General features: G+C 44.3%; 1 protein-coding gene across 8 annotated transcripts in view; it reads right to left on the reverse strand.

Moving 5' to 3' along the window:
• The window catches only part of Chd8 (chromodomain helicase DNA binding protein 8), a 60,039-nt gene extending 41,305 nt beyond the window's left edge, over positions 1-18,734 (reverse strand). For 3 of the 8 annotated variants that reach the window (XM_005412113.2, XM_005412115.2, XM_005412107.2), the window contains exon 1: positions 18,126-18,228. The gene's annotated coding sequence lies outside the window, so the exon portion shown is untranslated. Of the gene's footprint in view, positions 1-4,760; positions 4,846-17,589; positions 17,679-18,125; positions 18,229-18,522 lie in introns of those variants that run through there. The other 5 variants (XM_005412111.2, XM_005412109.2, XM_005412108.2 and 2 more) reach the window with 5 other exon arrangements.
• Positions 18,735-19,314: the final 580 nt, after the last annotated feature.

A 19,314-nucleotide genomic window follows, 5' to 3' on the forward strand; every position in this document is an offset into this window, starting at 1 on the left:
TTACTAAAATCACTTGAGTTTCTTCCTTTATTTATTTATTTTTGTCTTTTTGAGACAGGGTCTCACTATGCAGTTCAGGCTGGTCTTGAACTCATTTTGTAGCTTAGGCTGGCCTCGAACTCCCAATGATCATTCTGCCTCAGCCTCCTGTGTGCTGGGATTACAGGTGTACACCACCACGCCCAGCATAATGACTTGAGTTTCTTATCAAGTCCACTGAAGGTTCAAATAGTCCCTTCGTACAAATTACAAAAAACTTGCTAGCTTCTCAAGATGCTTGTCTGTCATCTGCTAGAAAAGTTGCCATAAACACCTAAAAATTAATGATGACTATGAATATGTGCAATGTATACCTCGCACAACCCAGCACGATGGTCCAAATCTGAAGAGAATGAAAGTTTCTAGACACTGAGGACTCTGTCTTGTCTGCAGATGCCTAAGGAACCAGTAGCTATCCAAAAGAGTTAAATGAACTCATATACTCTGTTGTATCATCTGGAATGAACCAGTCACTTCTCACAGAAACTAAATGGTATTCCTTGATTCTGAGACAATAGAAAGCTTCCTGTCTTGAAAAACTGTCCCCCAAATGGCTGAAAGTATGTTTATAAAATCAATGCATGTCTAGGGCTTCAAGTTCATGAAAATACTGGAAAAAAGAACTATCAAAGACAAGAAATTATATCCGAGTCTACAATTCTGGAGACTGAAGCAAGAGAACTGCTGGGAGTTCAAGACCAGACTGGGCTTCACACTGACTTCAAGGCCAGCCTGAATTACACAGCAGGACCTGTCACAAGAAAAGAAAAAGAAAAAGGAAAAGGAAAAGGAAAAGGAAAAGGGAAAGGAAAAGGAAAGGAAAGGAAAGGAAAGGAAAGGAAAGGAAAGAAAAGGAAAGAAAAGAAAAGAAAAGAAAGGAAAGGAAAAGAAAGGAAAAGATTAGATTATACCATCATATAACTCAAATACATGAAACAGAAGTATCTGTTCTATGAATGTTAATGTTTGACAATCTAGGAAAGCCTCACTCGCTGCATAAGATCTTCTCTCCTAACTCTTACAAGACACCAGACAGAAACTATGAAGCTGAGTGCAATAGCCGGTATTCCGGTACTTGGGAACCTGAGGCAGGAGGATCACAAGTGTGAGGCACAGGTTACTTAACAAAGCCCTGTCTAAACATAAAACTAAAAAGGGCTGGGATACAGCTCAGTGGCAGACAGCCTCTAGGTTTGAGCCCTAATATGCCAAAGCAAACAAAAGTAAAAAACTAAAGAAATAAATATCAGAAGTACAATATAGACTTGCTTAAGAATTTTCTGTATAACTCCCAAGCTATTTTTTCCCTTCTCCAGAGCACCCCTAAATTATCCTTATGAGACAATATAATATTGGTTGATATCCTAGAATCAACTCATCAGTAACTGGCACATCAGTTAAAATTACGAAGTAGACAAGGCATCTCCATGAACGTTAAATAAAATCTTCCCAACTTCAGCAATTACACGCTTTTCACTCTCAAATCAAGTTCCCAATCCACACTAAACTACGCCACAGCGCACTTCAGCTTCTCCTATCCAACACTTACCCCTCCAGCAGTCACAACGGTAACCTGACGATGTGGGTGCCTCTTGGTTTAATGAGAGTCTCTCCAATACTTTTATACATCCCTCCACACTATCACCAACTGTTTTTACTAGCTAAGTTCTACTTTATCTTTTATCTTTAGATAAGTTATACTAAACATCCATAGCTAGGTGCCATAAAAAACAACAGTGAAAGTTTCCACTAGCAGGAAGTTTACACTGGTACAGTTTATAACACGCCCTTCCTCCATGAGGTATTCTCACTCCCATAATCCCTTGCTATTTATGGACCCTACTGTTCTCCCCCGAACCCTAATACAATGGCCCAACCCCAGGCAGAAAGCTCACTTTTTAATGGAAGAAACAAGGCTGATATTTCCCATTTGGGTCAAGGATAAGCTTTCCAAGATGAATGAATTGTCATCATCTCTTTCTTCTCAACTTTTGGGCTAAATTTCTGCTTCTACTGGTTCAGTCTAGGCCCAATAATTCAAAAACTACCACTGATTTAATGCCACAACACTGAGTATCATTACTTTTCAGTCCTGTCTCACCTTTACTCACACAATATCATCCATATTTTTTATCCTAGTCTCCTTCTTTTCTAGCTCCCCTTTAAAACTGTTCTTGATTTTTCTTAAGGTTAAACCTCCCCAAGCTCAGTGTGATAGTGCATGCATATAATCCCAGCACCTGGGAGGCTGAGGCAGGAGGATTGCTGTGAGTTTGAGGCCAGCCTGGGTTACAGAGTGAGTTTGGTTTTTGGAATTTTTTTTGGTACCGGGAATTGAACTCAGGACTTTGCGCTTGCCAGGCAGGCGCTTGTGCTGCTGAGCTATATCCCCGACCCTTACAGAATGAGTTCAAGACCAGCCTGAACTGCACAGCAAAACCCTGTCTCAGAGACAAAACAAAAATACCACACACACACACACACACAGAAAAAAAAATCTCCCCCCAACAAAATACCAACACTCTTCACTCTTCCTTTTCTTACTAATTGTGGATCGTCCTGGCTGTATCACATCCAGACTATTCTACCAAGCTTATCTATCTCACTAATTCTCTTCCCATGGTTCAAACCCTGGTAACATAAATAAGTAGATATTTAGCAGGTTTCAAGGCAAAGCAACTGCCTAGATAACAGTAATACCAGACTTTATCATTAAGAATGAAAAGCCAATCTTGGCCCACCATTACTCAAAGAAAAACAAATGCATGTGCTCAAAAGGAAGGTTGAAATTTAGTGGCTGCACTTAATCATAATTCCAAATTAAGGTCCAGACTCATGACAGAAATGTTGGTGAGTGGAAATAGAGGAGGAACGTATGAGTAAAGGTTGAAACCCAAGATTTTCTATACACTTCAAATAAGCCAGTTACTTCTAAGAATTATATATATATATACACACACACACACACACACACACCACCAACAGCTGTTCATCTTGTCCTTAAAGAGGCAACTACTCCTCCTTGAAGTACCAGTGCACTGAGGTTCTCATGTAGATTTATAATCTAATATAGTTCTTAAATGGGGGGTGTGTGTGTGTGCTAGAGTTCCAATTTTCTTATCCTTGTTTTACATTCTGCCTTACCTTGCCCATTTCTGTAATAACTTATCTATTCCATCACAAGGATTTTATATTAATTCTACTCTATATTTTTCCATCTCAAATCTGGTGAACAAAGCAATGATTTTTGATGGGGGGATAAGAGTATATCCCTTTAGAAGAACTTATGAGAAATGTGGGGCAGATATAAAACATAGTTTTAAAATGTGTACTCAATGTTATAGTTTTAAAATTTCCTTGACCACTGAGGATCTGTGAAAAATAAGATGGGGGGCATGAACTGAAGCAGAGAAAGCATCAATCCTGGCTTGGAAAGGCTAAGAGTATCCAGAGAGTGAGATAAAATTTCTTATGATCTCTTAAAAGGAAACTGATCAGTTTGTTCTTGATGGGTGAGAAGACTGCAACAGAGATTCCTTTGTCAATGGGTAAAATTACATAAATTTAAACACAGCATACATTTTCCATGTGCAGATTCCTCTATATGGCCCCATCCTCTTAGACAATAATGAGCAAATGCCACACTGAACAGTACCAACCTTCCTCTGTAACACGCACTTTTAGAAAGCATCGCTTATGCACAAACCTCTGGCTGCTCAAAGATTCAGAAAAGAATCAACTATTTTACATCACAGCACAAATCTTGTTAGAAACTGTATCCTTTCTAGAGGATCAACTGCCTACAGACATAAGCACAGGCTACTGAAACACAAGATGAGTCGAAGCAGCCTAATTTAAATGAGAAATCCCTTGAAAATAATCAGGAGAGCTAAAATAAAAACCACCAATTTTAAAAGAGAAACACTAAAAAACAGAACCATGGAAACATCTGTGAGACCCAGAGTTTCAAGACTTACTCAGGAAAGGGAAATAAACACAGAAGCGACCAAGTTAGGGTCAACAAGGGATCAGAATGGAAGGAGACATCACCAAAAAAATGGAGTTATTAACTTGGAGCCACTCAGATTTCTTCAAGATAACCCAAACCTTAGGCCATTTTCCCTATCTTCACCGTTCTCCCTGCCAAATATGTGCTTCTCTGTTTCTGTTTTCCAGTTAGGGAAGGTGAGGGCACCAGCACTTCAGTCAGGAGCATGACTGGGGTATATAACATGGCTGGTAAAGTGAATCCTTTATAAACAGGGAAAACAAAATAGGCAACTATGAAAGCAAACAGCATATATTTTAGGGGGCAAAGTACACACTGCAGAAATTCTGTGCTGACATGGGTAAAGGGCAGGACCAGGTAAGGGAGTAAGGGGTTGATGGAAAGGAAAATGCGACTGGGGGTGGGGGTGGGGGGACCCGGGTACATTACCTGCTCATACTCCGGGGTTGGTGCCAGTAAGGCCCATACTGCACAGGGAGGCGATTTCAGGAAATTGGCACCCCAAAAATGGAGATGAGATACATGCACTTGAAGCAGGGAGCTAGCGGGGGAGCCCTCCAGGGTGGGGATGGCCAAGACGGGAAGATGTGGGGGGGTGTGGATGCCCAGGGTAGGAGGAATGTTAGGACGGAAGCTTCAGGGTGAGAGGCCCCAGAAGCCCGGGGGAAAAGGAGCTGTGCCTCACCCCAGTGGGAGAGAGCGGTGGCTTTACCTGCAGTGGCCGAGGGGGGCCGATTCGCCCCTCTTGCTGTCTCTCCAGCACCAGTTCCCCCTCCTCCTGCGCAACCTAACTTGAGGCGCCTGCCCGCCCCACATCCTCATTGGCCAAAATGCGCTGCCACTCACCAGAAGCGCAGAAGAGCCGAACAGCGCAAAGGGTGGGACTACAAGGAGCTCCCCTCCCCCTCCCCCGCAGGCTAGGTTGAGAGTGCACGGAGAGGCCTATCCGGTTTCTAGGGCCCGGGCGAAGCCTGCAGCTTGCTTGAAAAAAGGGGCCCCGGCCAGAGGAACGGTCTCTTGGTGTGGGAAACTAGTCCTGCAGATTAAATTTCCTTCTGCTTACACAGTAGTCTGCACACCACAGAATGTAAACTCTGGAGGAAGGGTTCTGCACTGTGCTAGCTCCGCCTCCCCGTGGAACCCCTGCCTTCCAGCAGCCCTGTCAATCCCCCTGCTGTAGCGACTGTATCTCATTCCACGACCAGCGAAAGGTACCACGTCTTCCCTCCTTCATAGGAGTCTGCCACCGCTGAAACACGGAGCCTTTTACTGATAAAGATAAAGCACACTGCCACAACCCATAAAGCTGGCTGAATTCTTGACACTCCAAACCTTCGGCTGCAGTACTGCTTTTTAGAAAGTTATCCCTGGTGCCCGCTAATAATTCCTGGCCCTCTACTTCTCCCCGCACACACCAACTCCCCAGCCCCCAAACTGGTCTCCCACCCTCACTTCTCTTGAAACCGTCCATTTGCCATATTGCTCAGTGTCCACTCTGCAATGCCACTTGAGACCTCTGTAATTCCCGTGAGATCGCTAGCCCCAGAATGAAGGCATGCAAGCTTAAATCCCCCAAAGTAAACTGTCACAAAAACAGCTGCTTCCCTCCTGACAACCAATTTCCTCTGAAAATTAACTACCCTCAACACTGAAATCTTATTTTCTATATAGGGCACACACAAACTAGAAAGACCAACTGGGCCTTAGATCTCTTATTTTTAAAGATTCTGGTGTTACCGTTAGATATGCTAGGAACACACAATTACCACTACTGCAAGCAGCAAAGCTGTTTTCCCACGCATTCTGATTAAAACCTCAAAGGTGTCTCTAAAATCTCCTCCTGGATCTACCATCCAGCCACTGACTCTCTTACAATATATAACTGCCAGATTTCTGAGCTGGTGTAGACTTTGCCAACGAAAACAAGTCAACCATCTTGTTGTACAGGTGAGAAAACCAAGACCTCAGAGACTTGAACGATCTAACTATGAAACTAAGTGGAAAAATCAGGACTCATATATATGACTCCTATTCCTACCGCTATTTCCTTTACTTATGCAGTTGTTTTGTAAGAGAAAGTCCTCATAATTGATTTCTTTTTCTAATCCATGCACTACCAATTTCCAAAAACACAGTATAGCCAGTCTCATTCTTAAAAGTTTAAAAAGTTCCTTATTACTCAAGATACAGAAAAAGTATCCTGTCTTTCCAGTATCATTTTCCACTATTATCCTACATATACATCTACATACTAATGAAAACATGACAACTTACCACTGCCATTTTTTTTCATCTGGGTCTACCTAATACCTTCAAATTATATACCATCCTTTATTCATTTTTTTGCCCTGTCAAAATTTTACTTAAGATCTACATCAAATGATTCTTCTTTATCTCAACATTTACATTGTATACATTGTACAACATGTCCAATTGTATATACACTACTTGGTATAAACAATACATACAATATACCAAGTATATACAATATATCAAGTACACTGGTATGGCATATACATCAAGAAATTTGCTAGCAGTGGGGACCCAGAGATGCATATTAGACATAATCACGACCACAACTTGTACCAGGTAAGAGTGTATCTGTATATATAAGTTAGGAGACAGTGAAGGTAGGGACTAAGAGTGACATATGTACACGATGATAATACAAGGTGATCATGGGATTAGGAGGGATTATAGGAACACAGAAAGGGAACTTAATTTAGGAAGAAAAGACATCAAGGAAGTAGTTTCTTAAGTGATGAGGAAATGCCATCTAGGTGGGAGGATAAGGTGGGCCCTAAGAAAGGGCTGCTAGGGCTGGGGATGTAACTCACTGGTAGAGAACTTGGGTTCAATGGGGAAAGGGGTGAATTAAGGAATCAGGGACAATAAGAAAAGCAAAACAAAGCACAATAGTATGAAACAGCATGAGACATGCAAGAGAAACTGTAAGTAGTTCTGTAATTCAGTCTAGCCAAGGTATAAATCACAAAGAAACTGGATGGAGACGAAACTGAAGGGGTAGGTAATGGCCAGACAACAGAGGACCCTGAATACACATTAAGGTACCTTCTTACAGGTGGATGAGAAGACACTGAAAGATGAAATGACGTGATCGAAACTGCACTCTCCTTACCTGTGGCTTGGGAATGGGAGAGTGCAGACAACAGATGCAGAAGGGACTAGAAAGTGCTGTGAGAGTCCAGAAAGGAACTGCACAGTGGCTATTTGAATTTTTTTTTTTTTATTACTTTTTTGGTCTGCTCAGTAGCAAGAGGCCCCTTTCCCTACTGCAGGAATAACTAAAGGTAAGAACCTTCAGTGTGAAGCTGGATCTTATCTCTAACTCTAGAGCCAGGAAGGGAGGGTTTCAGTTCCCTTTTCCTCTTCCTAGCAGAGACATAACCTAGGTAGCTTAAGTAGACTCTCCTCTGTCCACAGACCAAAGAGAGACAATACGTGGCAACAGCAGACAGAAGCTCAAACACAGCATGCTACATACTGTTCGGCATCGTGCCCTGCCCTCCTGTGCCTAGGGCTTTCTTGGTTTCAGATCACTGCCGCTGGAAAGGGTCCTAACTTTCCCATTAATGTTGGAGGCTACGATATCCTTCCAATAAACTTCCTCAGCCAGAAGATGATCTCTGTTGTTTGCAGCTGAGAATCCTAACAAGATTATTAAGGCCTGAATTATAGGAATATGGTCCAAAACATAATGACAGGAAGCAAGAGACAGGGCCTAAGTATTTCTTCTTTCCTAGAAATACTTGGGAAATAAGAATTAGTAGAAGCTGGAGTTGAGAAGGATGCGTTCGGCCATACTGAACGTGAGCTGCTTATGGCACATTAAGCAGTGACACTTGACAGCAAGTGGGCCATGCAGGTCTAACAGCCTGATATGGTGACAGATTTAGGGTTAATGGCGATTAAACAGTAGGTACAAGTGTGGAGCTTATCCAGGAAGTACGGGGGGAAAGATCGAGTGTAAGAAAAGAGAAACTGTACAAATACTATTGAGAGTTAAGAATGTTGGTATCTGTGAAGAACTAGAGAATCTATGTCCATTTCAAACACAGTAGCTGCTGAATTATATTATGATGCATGTCCTATGGAAACACACATCTAAGGTTGAGCAATAACTTCAGATTTTTTTCAAAAGCTACAAATTCAGAGTTTTATGTAAAATTTTGTGGATTTTAAGTATAGACAGTTAAGTAAAAAAGATTTTTTTTTTTTTTTTTTTTGGTCTTTTTGAGGGTCTCACTACACAGTTCAGGCTGGCCTTCAGCTCACTTTGTAGCCCAGGCTGGTCTTGAACTGGCAATGATCCTCCTGCTTCAGCCTCCCAAGTGCTGGGATTACAGGCATGCACCACCACACCCAGCTAAAAAAACGATTTTTAAGCACTATGCAGGCTAAATAAAATACTGAGATGGAGCTCCAGTTGTTTGTCATTTTTCCATTTGCAAGAAAAGCTGAGCAGCAGCCCAGGAGAACCTCAGACTTAAGGATCAGCATGAACTATGTTGACTTAAGCAGGTAAAGATGGAGGAGCTAGAGAAGCAATGTCACAGAAGCAAGACAATAGAGATTTACAAGGGGGAAGAGTGATCCATTATACCAAAGCAATACATGCCCAGTAATAAAAGAACTTAAAAATGTCTACTGCATTTAATTGAAAGCCTCTCAGATGCCTACTTTCCACTGTAAAATTGAAAGTAATCTGTCCATAGAAGCAATTGTAGGGTTTTGTTTAGTCCTCTTTTAGGATAATTATCTTCTACTCTGTATTTACTTACATTGTACATACAAAGTACAGAGCTTTGAAGTTCAAGGCACCTAGGTTCAAGTTTCTGACACACTGAGGAAATTAACCTTTTCTGAGTCTAGTTCATTCCTCTCTTTAAAGGGGTAACAGCACTGAATTACAGGACCATTTATGAGAATTAAAGCAACACCTAGCACATTATGACCCGTAACTACTATGACGTAGGATGGTGGCAGTAAACCTCTGGCACAAGTGCATGGTGGGCTGAAGGCTTTCAAAGGTTCAGCATCACTGACCCAGGAGGTACTCAGCAAATGCTGTGGAACAGACGATGGTGTGTGTGTGTGTGTATTTCTGCTTTTGCCAATGTCTGCACCAGCCCTGGGGGATCAGTCCCCCGATACAGAACTTAATTTCAGAACGCTAATACTCGCGAGGCCGAGTGTGCACTATAGCTGTCCCTCCTCTAGTAAACTTAAGGCAAACAGGAACAGCTACAGTACACATTCTAAAGTCTGAAGATCATGTTCAACTAACTGGCTTCAGTCAGCCTCAGCCAGCTACAGAAGTTCTGTCACTAGTGAGTGATGAGCGACCCAAGATTTCCCGGGGCTCAAGGAAGATCGTAAAGTGCAGAGAAACCACTCCTGCTATCAACTTCCACGGCTTTGAGGGCACCATACTTTTTAGGTTTTCCTTTTACCTCTCAGGCCACTTCTCCTTTACTATTCTCACAGAATTACTGCACATCATTTTGGTCCTCAGACTTCTTTCCTTTCTGTATGTTTTTCTCAAGAATGTCTATTTCAAATACCCTGTCTCGATTATGATTCCTCTCTTCTTTAATAAATTATCTCCATGCTCGTATCTCCCATTTCTATCTTTGGGCAAAACATCACCTCTGAACTCTAGATCTGTGTATCTGCTGCTTACGCAACAGCCTTTCTTGGTCGGTCGACCCTCCGCTTTCCTCCATCCCCTCCCCACTGCCACACTTGCTCATACACAGGTCACCGCCCGCCAGTGCCTCTCATCCAATCAGGGCTGCAAAGGCCCAAAAGTGTAACTGGGGATTGAACCCAGGACCTTCACACTGTGCTACATCCTCAACCACCAATGCCCCTTTTATATTTTTTATTTTAAGACAGGGTCTCACCAAGTCACTAAAGCTTAGGCAAAGCTCCAATTTGTGATCCTCTTGTCTCAGCCTCCCACAGTGCTGGGAATACAAGTATGTGCCACCACTTCCCAGCCTACAGCAGCCTTCCAACTGGTTCTTCCACATTTTGCCTTTTGCTGCTGCTGTTGTTCCAGTGCGCAGGGTCAAACCCAGGGTCTTGTGTGCGAGCGCTCCACCCCACCCCCAATCGTAACAAGCCGAGTAACTGCCTTCACCTCACAAATGAGAATGAGTGACAGAGATAAGTAATTTGCCCAGCATTCCACATGTAGTAGAAAGCAGTTTCAGATTCAAAGTTAGCCAGTGTACCTTCAGAATCACATTCCTTACCACCCCACTCTACTGTATGTGCTAGGTTGCATGCCCCATTATAAATTCTCTCAATGTTCTCTACTTCTCCTCTGCAGTAGAGATTGAACAGCTGATTATACAATTAATTGCTGCATGTCCCTTCTCCATCAGAATGCAAGGTCCTCAGGGGCAAAGACAGTGTCTGACTTGTTCAGCAGCCATGGGCATTTGATGTACTTGTGCTGAAGACATGCTGAACTTCCGCCACAGGTGTGCAGAGTGACGCTAGGGAGGCAAACGGGAGGCATCCAAGCAAAGGCACAGGCCTCAGTGTGGTGACAGCAAAGCAGCGGGTCACTTTCCTGTCGCAAGCACACAGAAGAGGCATCATAGGAGTCTAAGCACCTTCACTTTTCAGGACAAACAGCAGGCAGAGCTTTTACATGCAGCAAAGAGGGCAGTGCAGAGCACACAGAAAGGAACTTTCCATAGAGTAAGTCATTATTGAAAGAACTGAAAGTTTAGTTATCTCCTTTAGGCTTGGGGTCTTTAACGCCTGCAAGGTGACCAATCTAAAGCTGTGGTAGAAGGCAAACAGATGACACTGCACCCTTAGATTCAAAAACGGCATGGCTGCACGTGGTGGCGCATGCCTGTAATTCCGCGCTTGGGAGGCAGAGGCAGGAGGACCGTGAGTTCCGGGCCAGATGGGGCTACAAAGTGAGACCCTGCCTCAAACCATCCCCGCAAAAGGGGGCATGGCTTCATCTTTTTAAGTCAACCGGACTGTAAATCTTCCCTCCTCTGTAAAACCCTGGATTTTGGCCTAAGTCTGAAGACAGAGAAGAAGAGCCTAATCTTCAAGGATCACTGCCCTCAGGTCAAGTTAGACTGAATATGAAGAAATTCTTCTTTGTTGGTTCATGAAGTGAAAATAATATTTTTGGTCCTCCACGAGGAAGCTCCGGCTTGACAAGTACAGCTCTTCTGTGCCATGCGTCTGGGCACTCGAGTCGCCAAGGACACGCAGACCCGGCCTCTGCTCTCCACATGCATCCGTGCACGCCCTACTTTAAATAAACCAGTAATACGTACCTGTATGCGGCCTAACCAAAAAGTATAAATACCAATTCAACTACAGGGCATAAGGGACTGTTTTCATTGTAACAATTTTTGTTAAAAAATGGGGTTACAACGTAAAACATGGTTATTATCAGACTTGTGCCTTTAGGCACAAAAACTGATCCTAGTTGACAGGGGAGTCATGAAAATTTAGTGAGTTAAGTTGACTTGCAGCAATCAGTTGAAAAATAGTTAGATGCAAGAGTGACCAAAGGCTTTCCCTCAGTAGAGCTTAAAGCAGTCCACATAATCTTATCTTCAAAATAACTACTAAAAGAAGTAAATTACTATTCTTTCTTCTTTTAATAGAGATACATAGGCACAAAAATTTTTTACTGTTCTCAAGGCTCTACAACTGCTACTAAATGCCTGCCTACCTAGCACTGTGGCCGGACAGTTCTCCCACAGGGTCAGCGCTGAAACTCTCACTGGGAGACGGGACACATGGGCTTTGAGGTCAGACCAGCAGAGTCCTGCTTCTAGTGAACTTACTAAGTCTTAGTTTTTCTCTCTTCTGTAAAATACAGCTAATACCTCAGACATTTCAGAGTCATTATAAAGATTAAAAGGTAATATAGTAATGCGTGGCACACAGTAGTCAATAAAAAGGACTTTAGTATTTCCCACCCAACATTTTAAACCCGCCTCACTGCTGGGTGTGGTAGTGTACATCTACATTCCTAGTACTGAGCAGGGTTGAGGCAAGAAAACTGTATCAGCTAGACCAATTCAGTGAGACTGTCTCAAAATAAATACAAAGATGTTGGGGATACAGCTCAGTATGAAGGCCCTTGGTTCAGCCTCCTGGACCAGAAAAACAAAAACAGTACTCCATTAAAGGTTTGTCTCAAAACATAGTTTCTCTTCTGACTTAGCAGAGTGGAGCTGCTAAGCAAAGGGTGGGATACTGAAATATACATGTACATTAGTATCACAATTAGAATATCTAGACTGACCCGGTTGGGGCATGCCTGTAATCCCAGCACTCAGGAGGCTGAGGCAGGATTGCTGCCTGACTACATAGCAAGACAGTCTCAAAAACAAACAAACAATAGCAGGACTGCTGGGCAGCATGAAAGGACTGTAGTACTATAATACTGCAAAAGCAATGTAATGCTCTAACCTCCTAACCACAGAATCAACTTCTACCAGTACTGCCGAGGTCTAGGGCATTGGCCTAGGTAATTGACTGACCCTCTGTTTGTAGGACTGGCCGGTTGTCCACTTCACAAGTGCTCCTCTTACTTCCCAAAGCCTGCCTGGAGTTTTCCAGCCGGTGAGGCTGTCCCCAGGCAGTTCTAACACCGACCTGCGACCTGCGGCCTCAGCTCTTGACTCCTGTGTCTTTTCAAGGAGAGCTGTGAAAGCAAATGACCAAAGCCTATACATATTTAAGACCCTCATTAAAAAAGATCCTCAAAAAGAGACATATCTGAAAAACAGGCAAAAGCACTGCCTTTTAAAATTCATATGTAAATAAAGGAAGAGCTTACTGTTGTGACCCACTCTCAGGAGGGAATTAAAATTAAAAACAAAAAAACTGGGGCTGGGGATTTAGCTCCAGCACTCAGCGGCAAAGCGCCTGCCTGGCAGGCGCAAGCTTGTGAGTTCGGTTCCCGGTACCGGAGAAAAACAAACAAACAAAAAAAAAAACCAAAAAACTGAGTACTGAGAAGTACTCAGAAGAATAAAACATTGAAAGTTCAGTTTTCATGCAATTTGGTAGTCCTCATTAAAAAAAACCTAGGAAAATCTTCCCACTCATGTAGTTTAGTTAGGTAGATATACACCTGATAAAATAACGTTCTACAAACAAAATTCTGTTGAATCGGGTTGAAATGGGCAAATAAAACAACTACGGAACTCACTGATTTCTCCTAGAACCAACCCTCCCTTCTCGGCTTTTGGCTAAGATCAAGTGTGACATCTTCCAGAGCCAATGCAAGAGATGCTCTCACACTGCTCATGGGACAAGAGTTTCTGAACAGCCATGGTCCAAGGGGCACTCTCCAAAGATGTCTGTGGCACATTCGCAAAATGCGTAAAGGAAGAATTAGAAACAAAGCAGGAAACTCCTAAGGTTTCTAAGATGACCCCACAAGAGACAATTTGAGAAATACTGAAGGCTTTACAATGTTCGAGCACCCTTCCTCTCCAGTGAAATTAACTCAGCTCCTGGGGCTGAATGTGGACTTAGGGCACTCAAAGCCCTGGGCTCAACCCCTAACATAAAGCAAAAAAGTAAAAAGAAAATGAGGAAGGGAAGGAGGAGGATGAAGACAGCAGGAGGAATTACAACTCAGTTACTATATAATCTCTCACCAAAAGTTACCTACAGTCTTGTAAGTAACACTCTCAAAACAGAGGTGTTATTATGGGCTAATTCCTAGAATACTGGGACATCAGTATGCTATTTAATTATCTTTCTAAAATGAAATAAATCAGAAAACAAATAAAATGAAACTTTACACATATACAGTAAATTTCCCTGGGTAGCCAGTAGTGGTGGTACATGCCTGTAATTCCAGCACTCCTCTGTAATCCCAGCACTTGGGAGGCTGAGGCAGGAGAATCCTGCAAGTTCAAGGCCAGCCTGGACTACACCATGAATTCAAGGCTAGCCTGGACTACAAGACCTTGTTTCCAAAAAAAAAAAAAAAAAAAACAGTTTCTCCAGAGACATAGAAAGGAAATAGTCAACCCTGTATTAGCAATTGTGCCTAATAGTATGTGGTCTTTTTATTTAGTTTTGTTTTGTCCCCCTCCCCACCTCAAACTTGCTATGCAGTACAGGCTGACCTTGAACTCACTATGTAGCCCAGGCTGGCCTCAAACTCTCGGCCACCCTCTGCCTCAGCCTCTCAAGTACTGGGATTACAGGAGTGGGCCACCATGCCCAAGTATGTAATTGTTCTGGAAACTCTCTTCAAACAAACTAGTGAAAATACACATTGATAATCTGAATTTGAAGAGGGTATAATTTTGTCTAGGTGCTGCACACTTTTCTACAGCTTCCAATATATTCCTAGGTCCACTTCTGCTAGAGACAAATATAAAGCAATTATCTATGTCAAGCTAATTTTCACCTACGGCTAGGTGGGGTTTTTGTTTTGTTTGCAGTACTGAGGATTGAACCTAGGGCTGCTGCATGGAGAATATCCCCATTCCTTTTTTCAAATTTTTAAATCACTACATTGCCATTGCCCCAACTTGTGATCTTCTTACCCCACCCTCTAGAGTGCTGAGATTACAAGTGTGCAACACCACACCCAGCTACAGGTCTCCTGCTCCAATCTGAAGGTAAGACTGACTGATGGACTGATTTTTGTTTTTTGAGATAGGGTTTTGCTATGTAATCTCCAGGCTGGCATCAGACTATGTAGCCCAGGCTGGCCTCCAACTCACAGTGATCCTCCTGCCTCAGCCGCCCAAGTGCAGGCATGCACCACCATGCCTGGCTGACAAGATGTTTCAAAGTTGCCCATTTTGTTTCGTGTGACTTTAAACAAGACAGTGAAAGAAAGTAATGGGTAATAAAAAGACGAAAGAAAGTTACCCACAGAATAGCTTCATGAGAAACCTCAGTGATTAGCTTACTCTATAGCTTAAATTTAAAACAGTAACTACAAGGAGGTGGACTTATTTTGCAATACAAATACAATGTAAATTTAAAAAGCAGTACGAAATAGAAAGCACAAAAAAAAGCTAAATTATGACTATAAACACACAAACTGAGAGGTTAAGGGAAAGAAATGCTTCTTAGAAGAGAGTTTAGAATGAAGTAGTTAAATAAACTTTTAGGCAAGAGAAAACTGCTCATACAACAATTTTGTTATATAAAAATATAACTTTTTGAGCGGGGATATAGCTCAGCAGCATGGCACCTGCCTGGCAAGCCTGAGATCCTGACTTCGATATCCGGTTTAAAGAAGAAAAAAATATATATACACATTTTATATACTGACCCGGTTGGGGCATGCCTGTAATCCCAGCACTCAGGAGGCTGAGGCTGAGGCTAAGGCCAAGGCAGAGGCAGGATTGTTTCAAGTTCTAGGCCAAGCTGGCTTTCATAGTGAGTTCAAGGCCAGCCTGAATTACAGAGCAAGACCTTGTCTCAAAAAACTAAAATAAATAAAGGAAAAATAAAAACTTTCAGAGGGATACCAGTACCAAAGGAACTACACCTTGAAAATCAGGGTCTTCACATTCCTTAAAAGGTCTCAACTAAACAGAGAGGCAAAAAGGCACAATGTCAGAGAATTCAAACAAAAAGCAAAGTGAATAAAATAAAATTGTGGCATGAAGACTAAAGCATGACCACTAACTTGGTGAAGCAAAAAAATCCATTAAAAGGGGGATATAAAGAATTAAACTTAGTGGGGGCTGGGGATTTAGCTCAGCGGCAAAAGTGCCTGCCTGGCAAGCGCAAGGTCGTAAGTTCGGTTCCCGGTACCGGAGAAAAACCAAAAAAAAAAAAAAAAAAAGAATTAAACTTAGTGACAAGAAATACAGTGATCCATCAATGAATCAAATACGAGAAGTAAAATACTAATAAATACCAGGGTGGTTGCAGTAGAGCAAGGGTGGGTCACACAGAGACCTGCAGAGTGGGAACTTGCTCAAATGTGAGTACAGAAGTACAGTGACTTCCAGGGGTGAGGGCGGAGGCTCTAAGGAAGTGTTTGTCTTCTGCTTTTCTCCCAGGCATTAGGCTCAATGTAAACTCAGAAGATGGCTTAACGCTTTCAAGGCTGTGGGCAAACAAGACCACTAGGCATTGAGCATTCATCTGAAAGTGACAGTCCTTCCGCAGAGGAGGACATTAAACCTCCTTCCTGACTGGGGGCGCTGGTGCACCTGCAATCCCAGCACTTGTGAGGCTGAGGGGTGAGGACTGCAGTGAGTTCTGCGGCTAGCTTGGGCCACAGTGAATTCAGGACCCTGTCTCAAAAACAAACAAACCAACCCTCACTCTTTCAGTAAGCGAGCACAGTCTGGCATCCAAAACTGTGGATAACAAATTAATCTTAAGTGGTAGTGCTGCTTTGAAAAAACTCACCCTTTTCAAAGATGTGTACAATGATTTCTTTTAAAGGCTGCCTGCCTCACTGTCCTCCAGGCGCTACCAGAAACTTAATCTTTCACTTGAAATGTCCACTCTTTCCTGATACAAGATTTGTGTTTCCAGGTGATTCACAACCAGCTCAAGAGATACACTGTCTATTCATAGCTGACTTAAGTTAGGTCAATGTGAGAACTGACAAAATCAGAAAGACCAGATACACAGGACAGATTGAGCAGGGAAGGTGTGACCCGTGTAACTATCAACCCTTTACCCCAGTCCATTCTTCCTTTGCTATTTAATTTCAAACCCTTCCCCAAGCCCGCCTCTTTGCTGTCTCTTCACACACGTGCGCCTCCTCTTTCTGCCCCATGTCCTTTGCCTGGCCTTGCGGACCCACTGGCACAGCACTTTTCCAACAGAAGGTCTTCCTAAGTGGAAAATTGTTTTTCTTATCCTAAGTTTTTTCTTTTAAGGGTTGGAATAATTCCAAAATAACTGAAATAATAAGTTTCCAACTTGGGCTCTATGAAGCGGACCATGACTTATTCTGGAACATACTGGGTAGTCGTACAACATAAGTTCCTATCAGAAGACTTTCTCTAATTACCAGAGAGCAGTATCGAAGTCGCCAATTCACTTTCTAATTTCTCACGTACCCCACACCAGCCAGAAACCAGGTCAGAGAACTGTCAACTCTGCGTTGACAAATGCAGAATACGCAGATCAGTGGTCTGTGGACGCTGATGCGATGGTAGTGTGTAGCAGACACTGATCCTGCGGCTCTCACAGCTTCCGAGGCGTCCCACTGTCTACTCTTCAGAAGGAAACGGCCTAGAGTTCTAAATCTTCCACTTCTAGCGCTGTGCGCATTCTCTGTAGAGGCTGGTCTACTACGTACCTCTTTAGTGAGGACCTTAATTACTTCAGGACTGTTCCTTGAAAAGGAGCTGCAGCATATGCACAGCTGCTGCAATGGAGGGAAGTTCCCTGCGACGCTGGAGACAGGTAAGTAAACTGCATTCGCTACAAGGCGGCGCGGGGAGTGGGGGTGGTGGTGGAGTGTCACTCTGCTAGTTTACATAATGCAGCCCAAGCCCGGCGAGCCCGCAGACCTGTCAAGGGAGGAGGAGGACAGAGCTCTCTTCCCAGCGTCTCCAAACACACGCCAGCAGCCTGTCCGTCAGGTCCGGAAGATGCGCAGAACCCCACTCGCGAGCAGCAATCGGCGTACGCTCACCCATGCTTTCCTACCCACTTTTATTACTAGAACACAACACAAAAATACCCTAACCTCCCACTTGAGTCCTGAGTGCGGAGTAACGACACGGAGCCGGGAGTGTGTGCTCTCCGGAAGGGGGAAGGAGAACCAGCCGCCGTCTCAAACGCACACCACGCCCAGGAAGGCAGTGACAAGCTCCGCACGCTCCGCGGGGTCCGAGCCGCCCGCCCGCCCGCGCCGCCGCGCTCCGACCCGCGGCCTCTCACAAAGGAGAATGGTTCAGCCCGGAGCATCACCCTGCACCCGATCGCCACGCCGGGAGCGAGGGCGCGGGCGGCCGGCCCGGCCAGCCACGCAGATCACCCGCGGGCGGATCTCCGGCGAAGTCCCGCGCCAGCGCCGAGGCGCAGGCGTGAGCAGGAAGCCTACCTGAGCCAGTCCTGAGCTTCCTTCCCGGCCAGCGTTTCCACTCGCCCTCCCGGAGAACAAGGCGCCTTCCGGCGGAGCTCGGCCAGCCCGCGCCTCAATCTACCTTGCTAGTAGTCCGTTCGCCGTGCGGCCCGCCCACTGAGCTCCCACCCGCCAATCGCAGGGCCGGCGCCGGCCCCTGCCAGCGCGCTAGTGTGAACGCCATCCAGGAAGTCTCTCGGGGTGGGCGGCCCTAAAGGGCTGGGAAGGGTCCATGGGCGACCACAGATGTGCCCGACTGAAAATAGACCCTGGCCGGCCGCCGCCGCCGACTCAGCTCGCGGGTGGGCGGGCCTCTCGCATCTTATTTGGCCCCCGCCGTTGGGGGCGCTCTACGCAGGGGCAACACTTAAATTACCTGTTTCTGGGGAGCCATCTTGGATCCGCCGGCCCTCTGCGGGCGGGAGACGGAGAAGGGCTTGCAGGCTTTGAAGCCTGTCCCGGCGCTCTGTCCCGCTGCTTTGGTCTCAGGTCCCTCCACCGCGCACTCTCTTATGCAGAGTCATGCTGTCCCTCAGTCAGATGAGGAACTCTAGAAAAATGCTTAACGGGGTTAGAGGCAAACACCACCGCCACCCTCTTAAATGTAGGACCGATGAGGTTTTATAAAAGCAAAGCAAAAGAGCTGGGCGTGGTAGCGCACGCCTGTAATCCCAGCACTCGGGAGGCTGAGGCAGGAGGATTGTTGTGAGTTCGAGGCCAACCTCAGCTGCAAAATGAGAAATCAGTCAAATAAGGATAGGTGTTAACTAGTTCACAGGTTATCCTTTCTAAACACCTTACAGAGGAGCACAGGTTGTGTATATGTGTGTGTGTGTATGTATATACATATATCTTTTTTTAATTAAAAAAAAAATTTTTTTGAGACAGGGTCTGGCTATGCAGTTCAGGCTGGACTTGATTTCACTTTGTAGCCCGAACTGGCCACGAACTTCCAATGATCCTTCCGCCTCAGCCTCCCATGTGCTGGGATTACAGGCGTACGCCACCACGCCCGGCCTAACCCAGGTTATATATCTATCCTAGATACTTACAATCTTTTTACTTGGAAAGTTTCGAGTGTTCTGATTTTGGCAGCATAGATTACTGAGTCACTTGAAAATAATAAACTTTAAGGAAGAATACCATTTTTTTTTTTTTTTTTCAGTAC

The sequence above is a fragment of the Chinchilla lanigera genome, unplaced genomic scaffold, assembly GCF_000276665.1.
Source record: "Chinchilla lanigera isolate Chin_1 unplaced genomic scaffold, ChiLan1.0 scaffold00149, whole genome shotgun sequence".
Classification (NCBI taxonomy): Eukaryota; Metazoa; Chordata; class Mammalia; order Rodentia; family Chinchillidae; genus Chinchilla; species Chinchilla lanigera.